The sequence below is a fragment of the Armigeres subalbatus genome, chromosome 3, assembly GCF_024139115.2.
Source record: "Armigeres subalbatus isolate Guangzhou_Male chromosome 3, GZ_Asu_2, whole genome shotgun sequence".
Taxonomy (NCBI): domain Eukaryota; kingdom Metazoa; phylum Arthropoda; class Insecta; order Diptera; family Culicidae; genus Armigeres; species Armigeres subalbatus.
The window spans coordinates 185,537,378-185,548,530 of record NC_085141.1 but is presented as its reverse complement, the minus strand read 5'-3'; positions in this window follow the sequence as shown (position 1 = coordinate 185,548,530).

Genomic DNA, 11,153 nt, shown 5'->3' with positions numbered 1-11,153 from the left:
TTGTCCAAGAATTGAATTAATGTAAATAGAAGCATCATCATAATTTAAGAACTTTCAAATCCCTTTCGTTCCTATTGTAATAATATTCTCCCTGACCTCGACTAACCCGTACTTTTTGGTTCCCCAAAGCTAATATTTTTTTGTAAGAATCAGGGTAAACATATTTCTATGTCAATTGGTTGAACACCATGAAACTCATTGTATGCTACGGCTCCATGTGCGATCTTGATTGCACGTAATTAGCTAGATCTGCCTCGGAGTCAATGTTTTATTCCACACAGATAGAAAAAGTTGTTGAAATTTACACGAAAGTAATGCACATAAAGGGAATGCCAAAAAGAGCGTAAATTTAAACGATTTTATCGCCTGAATGTATGCAATTTCCATTGCATTATGTCACTTTTTATATGATGTATGCTATAGAAACTGACATAATGCTATAGAAATTGCATACATTTAGGGTGTACTGGTTGGAAAATATCCATGTACGCCCAAAATAGTTTAATTTTCCACGTCTTTATTTTTTACGCGCTTCTTAGTTTTCATTATTTTTTTCTGTGCAGCGTGGAAGAGTCCTCTTTGAAACTACATATGTGAAATAAAATGTTAGAGAGTAGATTGGCCTGATTTGTTTCACCTTACATCACTAATCAATTTGGATTGATTATCATACTACTACTACTTTGATACTAATTGTATCAAAACCAAAGATGCATTCTAAAATACGAGAACGTGAGTTCGTCTACAAAGCATTCTGAACACAGCACACTGTTCAAGAGCATTGATTTATCATAGCAACAATTCAAGCGACGGCATGCTACACATTTTCGTTTAGTAATGGAACACGTGGGCATCTAACAGATAGAAATTTGCTTGCGTTTCAACCCAATAATGCACACGTAACTGTGTTCAGAGTTTAAAACTACCCAAGTAACATTCCTACAACTCTTTAGCATTTGAAGATATTTATTGTGGCTTTATCGCGGCAATAGTCATGCCCTTCAATTTAGAAAAAGCATTTAACACGCATGAATTATGATTGATCTTCTAGCTGTTGTCGAAACCCTTTGAAGCAGGGTATAAATTCTGGATACTGTAATACTTTTAATATGGTTTTATTGGGGCAATCCATACCTTGATTAAACCCGTCTGGGAAATAACATTAAAGTTTTTTGATGTTTGTTTTCTTTGGAAGGCTTCTTAAAAACGGTTTTGTAACTGTGGAGGTTACCTTCAAACCAATTGGCTTAACCAGAGATTAATTGGCATTTATGATTTCTACATAAAAAGCCTCATAATATGCAAACTTTTAATTGAAAAAGAAAATAAAAACAAAAATAGTTGAACGAATAGTAAGAGCTGAAAACGTTATTCTTACCATAGATATAGCCTTGAAATCTATTGAAGCTGCGCGTTTACTAACAATGCATATGCACATTCCCAACTACAACACTCATGTTCATATCGAAATTTTCACTTCCGAAATCGCGAGGTGACAAAATGGATAGAGCCTTAACATAGAGGAAATAACACGGTGCGTAGACCCGCCTCAGTCATCTAAAAAAAATCACTTTTGCATTAACGGTGACACGGCAATCGGGCAATGTGCAATGCACAAATAGCGACAAATAGCGGAGTGCTTCAATTTTTACTTACGTGTAATAAATAACCATTTAGATGCCTCTATCCATAACAGCTATCCATTCCCTTTGTATTTTTTTAATATACTTGAACTGTCAAATTTTTTCTAATCATGGTCATCATATAAGTTGAAAAATGGCCAACCGGCATTTATAACAGCCAGTCGATCTTCATGAATGTCAAATCAAATTATTATAATTTTATAATTAATTGCATATTATTTGGCAACTCGGCCGTACGAAAACCATTTTTTTGTTAAATATTGATATGAAATTTGCGAAAAAGAATCCACGTGTCTTGGAGGGACTCGAACCCTCAACCTCCTACTCTGTAGATAGGCGTGATAACCCCTACACAACAAGACCACTTAAAGGTCACGTTTGCGGAAAAGCCATCAGAATCCGAGTACCAACCTCCACCGCGGTTAGCTCTCTTTTTTGCAAATTGAATATCTTTCGGATGCTTGATTTGTCAAATCTCCACATGTGCTTTACTGTTGTATATCCACAGTCAAGCGAGTGCACATTGTTTATTTTTGTTGAGAATATGTGTCGCACTACGCAAGTCCAATTCGTTACCCTATTAGTCCGAGCGCATTTAATTTATTCCTAATTCTTAAATCTGGTTTTCTGGAAAACCTTAAAATCTAACCTTCACCTCTCCACTTTGAACTCTGATCAGCTCAGCTGTCTTTAGTATGGGCGCCAATTGTTAAAAAACAATACTACTTTTTAGGGTGACTTGGCCAGAAGAGCCTCGCCACCTGGGGTACCCCTGACTTCTGGTCACGGCCACGGAAGTCGTCCGGGGTGGGTTACATCCACCTCTTTTCCCAGGGCCGGCTCTTCACTATTCTGCTTATCAGGGAACAAAGAAACACTTCACCGTGATTTTAGTAACTATTTTTATTATGACTTACTGTGTGGCGTGTCTCGTGTAAGGTGTAGGGCTGGCCAGCGATGACGGGATGCTCGAGATAGAATGGGTTGGACGGACGGAGTACTCTGGAGGCACTGCAGACCAAACGACGTGGTCCTTTCGGCCAAGATGGCTGCCGGTGAACGATAACGCTCTACGACGCGGTGCGATTTCCCACTAAGGGGCAAGCGTGATTGGCCGTACGGGGACCAAATGCGGCGCTGGTGGATGAACCCCGCTTCTGCGATCAGTAACGATGTGTCCTAATAAAGGTTGGACAGGGTATTTAAGGAAGGGGTGATGCTACTGGGGTTTTCTTTGGTTTCATACCTGACTCCAATATATTAAGCAATGCTCAATGATTGATCGAATGCTCTGAATGATTCCAAAAACACTGGATGTGTTTTGACACTGACACTCTTAAAGCAGCAAAGATGCTGTCTTTTGTAGCTCAGGGAACTTTTTAACTTAACTATCTTTCGGTAGACTTGATCCGATCACTATGACGGTTGGAGTTGAAAAGAGTGATCTTCTTACCCAGTAGCTAAGACATCTAAGACCCCTCCTTTCATCATGCAATCTCATCCCATTCCCTTTTCCTATATCCTTTCCGGAACTCCAATACCTTCCCAATCCTTTGTCATCCCGTAGATTATTGTATCGTGTGTTTAATGTGTGAAGTGTACTTAACGTAATGATAACATTATTTTATTTGACAGTTGCACAGAAAAAAGTAATGAAAAGTATACAGCGCGTAAAACTTGAGATGTAGAAATTTACGCTATTCTACGCTGAAACGGTCCTCTTTTTAACAAGTTTGCGTGCAACTTGCAAGCAATATTGACGATTCACGTCAAATATTGTAAACATTTAGGCTACATCACGAGTGGCATTACGCTGATAATAGCGTTCCATTTATGTGCATGATTTTTAGCGTAATTTCAGTGCATTTTCCTATCTGTGTGGTTTATTGGGAGTGGCTTATTCAATCTTTGATTACAGCGGTTTTCTCTCCTTTGAGTTCATATTGAACAGCAGTATGTTTTTCTGCTCTCTGCGCTTTCTAGCTCAGGACTGGGGAAATAGGGTGAACGTACCAGAATGGTAACAGTTGAGAGATTTACAGTTCCAAAAACCGAGTTTCCAATCGCTAGTTTCTTTTCATCGCGGTGGTCTTTGCCGATGGTTCCGGTCCGTACTCTTTTGTTGATTGTTCGTTGCTTTTGTTTTTTCAAAGGCTCGCTTGCAGGGCCTGTGTCTGTAGTATAGTCTGTAGTTTAAATAAATGTTTGATGTAGAGTATAATAAATGTAGTGTCAGTGAAATAAAGTGTTTTAAACATCCAACCGGTGAATTACTTACCTGGAACCTGGAAAATACTTACCTACATACGGGAACACCTACGAACATACCTGGGAGCTACAGACTACCGGAAACAACTAGACCAGCGGTTCTCAACCTGGGGTACATGTACCCCTGGGGGTACCTTCGCAGGCCCTAGGGGGTACCTCGGAAAAAATGCATAATGGCGGACGTATTACAATTCCAATCGGAGCTTATTGATAAAGTTTTGATAATTGTGTATTTTTTTATTTCAAAACTTTGTCTTGTACATAATATGCATGGCGATCAGTAAATCAAAGCCAATTGAACCCCACCCTCCTCAACCAGAACAGCGTATGAGAGGCTGCGGAACAAAAGATCAAACGGATAAAACGTCGAATGATCAAATTTAAAAAATCTTAAATGCAATCTACCTGATCTAAACAAAATGTTGAATAATATGATAGAAACATGCTTTTGAACTAAAATCTAGAATCTAAAGGTTCGGAAGCCTCCGTTTCAGAGGCATGAAGGTTTTTTTTTCTCAGAAAAGCTCGGTTGCTTCGTTGCAAGAGGATTAGAAGCATCCTTCTACACTTCTCGGAAGCCTTCTTCAGAGCAGCTCGAATGCCTCCTTTCAAGATGTTCAGAATCCTTCTTGCAAAACCCGAGCAGCACATGTCAGTAAAAATGGATGCAGCAACTCGTAACCCATATGTGGAACACGCGTGCTGCTAGGGAAGGTTCGGAAGCCTCCTTTTCAAAGAGCCCTATGCCTCCTTCCAAGTGGCCCGGAAGCCTCATTTTAAGAGAGTCAGAAACATCTTTTTAAAAAGCTCGGATTGATCCTTTCAAGAAAATCGGATTTTTTTTTCAAAAAGCTCGGAAGCCTAATTTCAAGAGGCTCGGAAGCCTAATTTCAAGAGGCTCGGAAGCCTCCTTTCAAGAGGCTCGGAAGCCTCTTTTCAAGAGGCTCGGAAGCCTCCTTTCAAGAGGCTCGGAAGCCTCCTTTCAAGAGGCTCAGAAGCCCCCTTTCAAGAGGCTCAGGAAGCCTCCTTTCAAGAGGCTCGGAAGCCTCCTTTCAAGAGGCCTGGAAGCCTCCTTTCAAGAGGCTCAGAAGCCTCCTTTCAAGAGGCTCAGGAAGCCTCCTTTCAAGAGGCTCGGAAGCCTCCTTTCAAGAGGCTCAGGAAGCCTCCTTTCAAGAGGCTCGGAAGCCTCCTTTCAAGAGGCTCAGAAGCCTCCTTTCAAGAGGCTCAGAAGCCTCCTTTCAAGAGGCCTGGAAGCCTCCTTTCAAGAGGCTCAGAAGCCTCCTTCAAGAGGCTCAGGAAGCCTCCTTTCAAGAGGCTCGGAAGCCTCCTTTCAAGAGGCTCGGAAGCCTCCTTTCAAGAGGCTCGGAAGCCTCCTTTCAAGAGGCTCGGAAGCCTCCTTTCAAGAGGCTCGAGATCCTCCTTTCAAGAGGCAGGGAAGCCGCCTTGCAAGAGGCTCGCGAGCCTCCTTTCAAGAGGCTCGGAAGCCTCCTTTCAAGATGCTCGGAAGCCGCCTTTCAAGAGGCTGTGAAGCATCCTTTCAAGAGGCAGTGAAGCCTCCTTTCAAGAGGCTCGGAAGCCTCCTTTCAAGAGGCTCGGAAGCCTCCTTTCAAGAGGCTCGGAAGCCTCCTTTCAAGAGGCTCGGAAGCCTCCTTTCAAGAGGCTCGGAAGCCTCCTTTCAAGAGGCTCGGAAGCCTCCTTTCAAGAGGCTCAGAAACCTCCTTTCAAGAGGCTCGCAAGCCTCCTTTCAAGAGGGTCGGAAGCTACCTTTCAAGAGGCTCGGAAGCTACCTTTCAAGAAGCTCACAAGCCTCCTGTCAAGAGGCTCGGAAACCTCCTTCCAGAAGCTCGGAAGTCTCATTTCAAGAGGCTCAGGCCTCCTTTCAAGAGGCTCAGAGCCTCCTTTCAAGAGGCTCAGGCCTCCTTTCAAGAGCTCAGGAAGCCTCCTTTCAAGAGCTCAGGAAGCCTCCTTTCAAGAGGCTCAAAGCCTCCTTTCAAGAGGCCTCAAGCCTCCTTTCAAGAGGCTCGGAAGCCTCCTTTCAAGAGGCTCAGAGCCTCCTTTCAAGAGCTCAGAAGCCTCCTTTCAAGAGGCTCAGGCCTCCTTCCAAGAGGCTCAGGAAGCCTCCTTTCAAGAGGCTCAAGCCTCCTTTCAAGAGGCTCAGAAGCCTCCTTTCAAGAGGCCTGGAAGCCTCCCTTTCAAGAGGCTCGGAAGCCTCCTTTCAAGAGGCTCAGAAGCCTCCTTTCAAGAGGCTCAGAAGCCTCCTTTCAAGAGGCTCAGGAAGCCTCCTTTCAAGAGGCTCGGAAGCCTCCTTTCAAGAGGCTGGAAGCCTCCTTTCAAGAGGCTCAGGAAGCCTTCTTTCAAGAGGCCTGGAAGCCTCTTTCAAGAGGCTCGGAAGCCTCCTTTCAAAAGGCTCGGAAGCCTCCTTTCAAGAGGCTCGGAAGCCTCCTTTCAAGAGGTTCGGAAGCCTCCTTTCAAGAGGCTCGGAAGCCTCCTTTCAGGAGGCTCGGAAGCCTACTAGAGGAGGGCAAAAAACCTTTTTTCAAAATGCTAGGACGGCTTCTTTCAGAGGCTCGAAAGCCTACCCTCAAGTGAATCGGAAGCCTCTCTTTAAGACCCTTGAAAGCTTAAATTCAAGAAGCTCGGAATTCTTCTTTCAAGAGGCTTGGAAACATACTTTCAACAGGCTCAGAAGCCTCCTTTCAAATGGTTCGATAGTCGCCATTCGAGAGGCCTGAAAGCCGCCATTCAAGAGGCTCGAAAGCCATCTTTCAAGATGCTCGAAAGCCTCTTATCAAGTGCTGCGGAAGCCTACTTTCAAGAGATTCAGAGGCTCCTTTCAAGAGGCTCGGAAGCCTCCCTTCATAGGGCTCAGAATCATTCTTTCAAGAGGCTTGGAAACTTGCTTTCAGGAGGGGGTACCTCAAATAATGCAAAAGATCCAAGGGGTACCTCTCAAGAAAAAGGTTGAGAACCGCTGAACTAGACGATTACAGGAAACACGGTGGAACACATGATAAAGGCCACTACAACATGCATCCTCTGGATCGGACCTGACTCCATATTGTTTTCAGGAAATTGTGATGAATATTTCTATGACAATACCTCCGCCCACTCAACCACCCTTTGCGTTTAAGTGGGTGGAAAGTGAAGAAAATTCAACTTTGTCGTAGAAATATTCTTCACAATTTTTCAAAAACAATATGGGGTCAGGTCTGAACCACAGGATGCATGTAATATGTCCTCCGGAATCAAGTCAATTGTCGTCATATACTTGCTTGCTCCCAATCGACTCAGTATATGGTCTTGGTGGGGGAGAGGATAGGCGTCCCTACGTGTTCGTTCGTTAAGGCGACGAGCATCCAAACACAATCTTACTTCCCAAGAATTTTCTATAACAGGTACCGTACTGAGACACCAGTCACTCTTGCTCTTTTCTATTACCTTCTGGGCCAGGAGATTGTTAATTTCGGTGTTGATCTTTCGTTGCATCTTCGGAGATGTGGGGTACGGGATTATACGAATGGGTGAAGAATGTTGTTATTCCTCTTTAAGCTCGATTTTGTGCGAGATCAGAGGTGTGATATCCAGGATCTCACCGTCAATCGCAATCTTAAACAATTGTTTTACCTCCTCCAGTTGAGCTCTCTGCTCATCTGTGAGATCGGATTCTGATTCTTCAGAATTTTCAACTTCGTCAATTCTGTAAGTAGGTCGGATATTAAATATTCTCCAGAAATCTTCGAAGCCCAAAATGAGTCTTCTCTGAAGCTCCGGAGCAACCAGTGTTGGTACAATTCGGGTTTGATTTTGGAATGTGATTGGTAGGTACACTAGACCTTTCACTAAAACATGTTTCCCTTCTGCAGTTCTCACTGAAGTAGGTGTTGGATACATTTTTAGTTTCAAAAATTTTATTAACTTTTCAGAGCCCATCCCCAATACTGATCGTTGGGCACCACTTTCCAGAGCCCCACCAAATCTATTTCTAAAATGTTAACATTTGCGTATGGTCTACCGTCCCCTTACATATGGACAAAGATTTCGTTTAAGTGATGTTCGGAGTCGTAATCAGTTTCAGAAAATGGTTCAAAGCCACACGATGTCAATTCTCGAGATAGTGGTTCGGTACTGGAAGGATTTATGAGGTTTACATCAGCCTGCCTCCTCAAGCTGATTCCTCCTTGTTTTTTGGACAGTTCGGACAAGCACTTGTATAAACGTCCGGAAATCCACATACACGACAAAATAAACGCTTTGGCTTCGAACATTCCACATAGTGATGACCATGTTTGCGGCAATTATAACAAGTTCCGATTGATGGTGTTTGATACCGATTAAGCAGATACTGCGTTTGTTCTTCTAATGGTTGGTCACCAGGTATAGCCCTTACTTCTTCCCTCTTCCCTTGTTCTTTACCTACTCTCCCTTGCTGATCTTTCTTCCTTTGTCCCGCAGTAATAGGTTTCGTTTGATTCTGACTGTTAATAAAAACTCTCGTATTATTTCCAGAGCTACTAGATTTTCCTTTCGTCTGCGTAGTCGTAATCTCACCCACTTTTTTACGGTGACGAATTGGCATTTCGGTTTGCCTTTGAACGAAACTGAAGTTTTCGTCCACTTTCCTACCGTACCTTCTTCGTTTGCTTAAGGTTTTAACCTCTGCTCCTGTTAAGGCGTTTTTATAATCGTGACGCATATTGCGCAAAACTATCCTAAATTTTCTTTTCTCAGACAGTTGCTTTGTCATGGATTGGAAAATCTTTTGTATCGCATAGAAATAATCCGAAAATTTTTCCCCACGAACCTGACGTCGGTTAGTAGCTTGAATTTCTAACTAAAAACCGATGTCAGGAGGAAGGAATTCTCGCTTCAATTCCTTCTTGAGCTCCGACCAATTTCGGAAATCACCATTCTCTACCCCGTCAATATACCAATCTTTGGCACGTGCAGAAAATAAATGAATGGCAGATCGAAACAATTCACGATCCGAAACGTCTTCGGACCGACATCGCATTTTCACCTCTTTTAGAAATTCTGCTATTTTCCGTCCATCGTCTTTCCCATCATATCTTAATTTCCATTCTACTACTGGAATTCGCTTTATCGTTCTCCTCCGATGCTTCTGTTTCTTATTTTTCTTCTTTTTCCTCCTTTCCTCCTCTGTTGAGTCGGTTGAACTATCCGAGCTCAAACTGGATGATTCTGAGCTCTCTTCAATGTCTACCGAGAAAGTTTCCTTGCTTCATTTGCTTCACTAGAGCTCTCTGTTAGGCTATTCTGATATTTCATTCTATTTCTTGTGCTCAATGATGGTTTTGGATTACATACATTTTTCTTCCTTTGTTCTGCTCTCTTCAGATATATCTGATGGAGGCGCATGGTATCTAGTCTGCACTGACTTCGATACGGCAACATTCTGTTGCTCTAAACTCTCATTCAATTCTGTTAGTACATTTTCTAAATTATGTTTTCTTTTTATTCGTAATTCCATTTCTTTTTTTTCTTTTCTTCTGCTGCCTTAATTTCTTTTTCTCGCGTCTGCTTTTGCTATTCAGACGTGTGAATCACAAAATTTCTGAAAGCAGGCAACAAATATTCAAAATTTATTTCTTTTCCTTGCTCGTATTCATCCAATTTTCTTAAGATTTCTTCCATTCGTTTCTTTGAAGCTTCTATTTCCTTCTTCCTATTGTCGATTAAATCTGATTGAACTCCCCCTACCGCCTCATCTAACTTATCCCCCTTATCACCACTCTCGAAATTCGCAACCGTGTCATTTAAGGTTGCGATCTCGGTGCGTACCTCTTGTAAAGCTGCTTTAATTTTATCACCTTTTGGTTTCGTTTTGCTAGTTCTGGTATGTGTGTTGGACGGTTTCGTAAAATGAGTTACTATAATCTGATCGATTTGATCTTCGATTTCTGTTATCTGTTGTAAAAATCCAGTGCATCAGTGGCTCTCGCCAACTGACCTATTCTCACCCGATAATGCACGATGCGCGTTCTCATTTTTTCCTTTTGCCTGGCATCGGTTTTTGGATTCGCAAGTATCCCACCGATCATTTTGATGTGAGATCTGATAATTCGGATATCTTCGTTCGCCGTTCACCAAGTTCTGGCAAAGGCAGTCGGATTAACCCCAATACTTTTTTCCTCTTTCATTCTGTCTTTTAACTTACGACATTTAACACTATCGTGATCATCGAAATGGAAAAACAAATTTCGGTTTAACAGCTCGTGTTCCACTTCATCTACCGCGAGATAAGATACACCTTAGTGCCTGTATTCAGCCTGTAAATCCATCGCCAAACCACAGTAAAAACAAACAACAGATCAATCCATATTTTAAATTTTACGATAACTTATTGCTCGGGCAAAATCAATTCAACATAAATGTGTTTTCCTGAGTCAGAACCCATCGACCGAGAATGAAAATTAAATTAAAAAACCTACAATTTATTCGCGTGCTCTATTTAGCACAATTTTTTTTTTTCCAAGTTCGTTTATTTGGTAGGCTCAGGCGTGTATAACACTTTACGGAGCCATGGTTCTTTGTGATATATACAATCAATATCATTTAATTTTTCAGTTAGTAAGAGAGGGGTAGAAGCAATTTAGCACAATTTTCGTTTAATAAATTTGCTCTTGTCGACGTACGCGCACTAGTAAAAGTACAGCTCTCGCAATAGCATCCGCAGAGAATATGTGTCGCACTACGCAAGTCCAATTAGTTACCCTATTTATTAGTCATAGCGCATTTAATTTATTCCTAATTCTTAAATCTGGTTTTCTGAAAAACCTCAAAATCTAACCTTCACCACTCCGCTTTGAATTCTGATCAGCTCAGCTTTCTTTAGTATGGGCGCCAATTGTTAAAAAACAATACTACTTTTTAGGGTGACTTGGTCAGAAGAGCCTCGCCACCTGGGGTACCCCTGACTTCTGGTCACGGCCACGGAAGTCGTCTAGGGTGGGTTACAACCACCTCTTTTCCCAGGGCCGGCTCTTTACTATTCTGCTAATCAGGGAACAAAGAAACACTACACCGCGATTTCACTTTTAGTAACTATTTTTATTATGACTTACTGTGTGGCGTGTCTCGTGTAAGGTGTAGGGCTGGCCAGCGATGACGGGATGCTCGAGATAGAATGGGTTGGACGGACGGAGTACTCTGGAGGCACTGCAGACCAAACGACGTGGTCCTTTCGGCCAAGATGGCTGCCGGTGAACGATAACGCTCTACGAC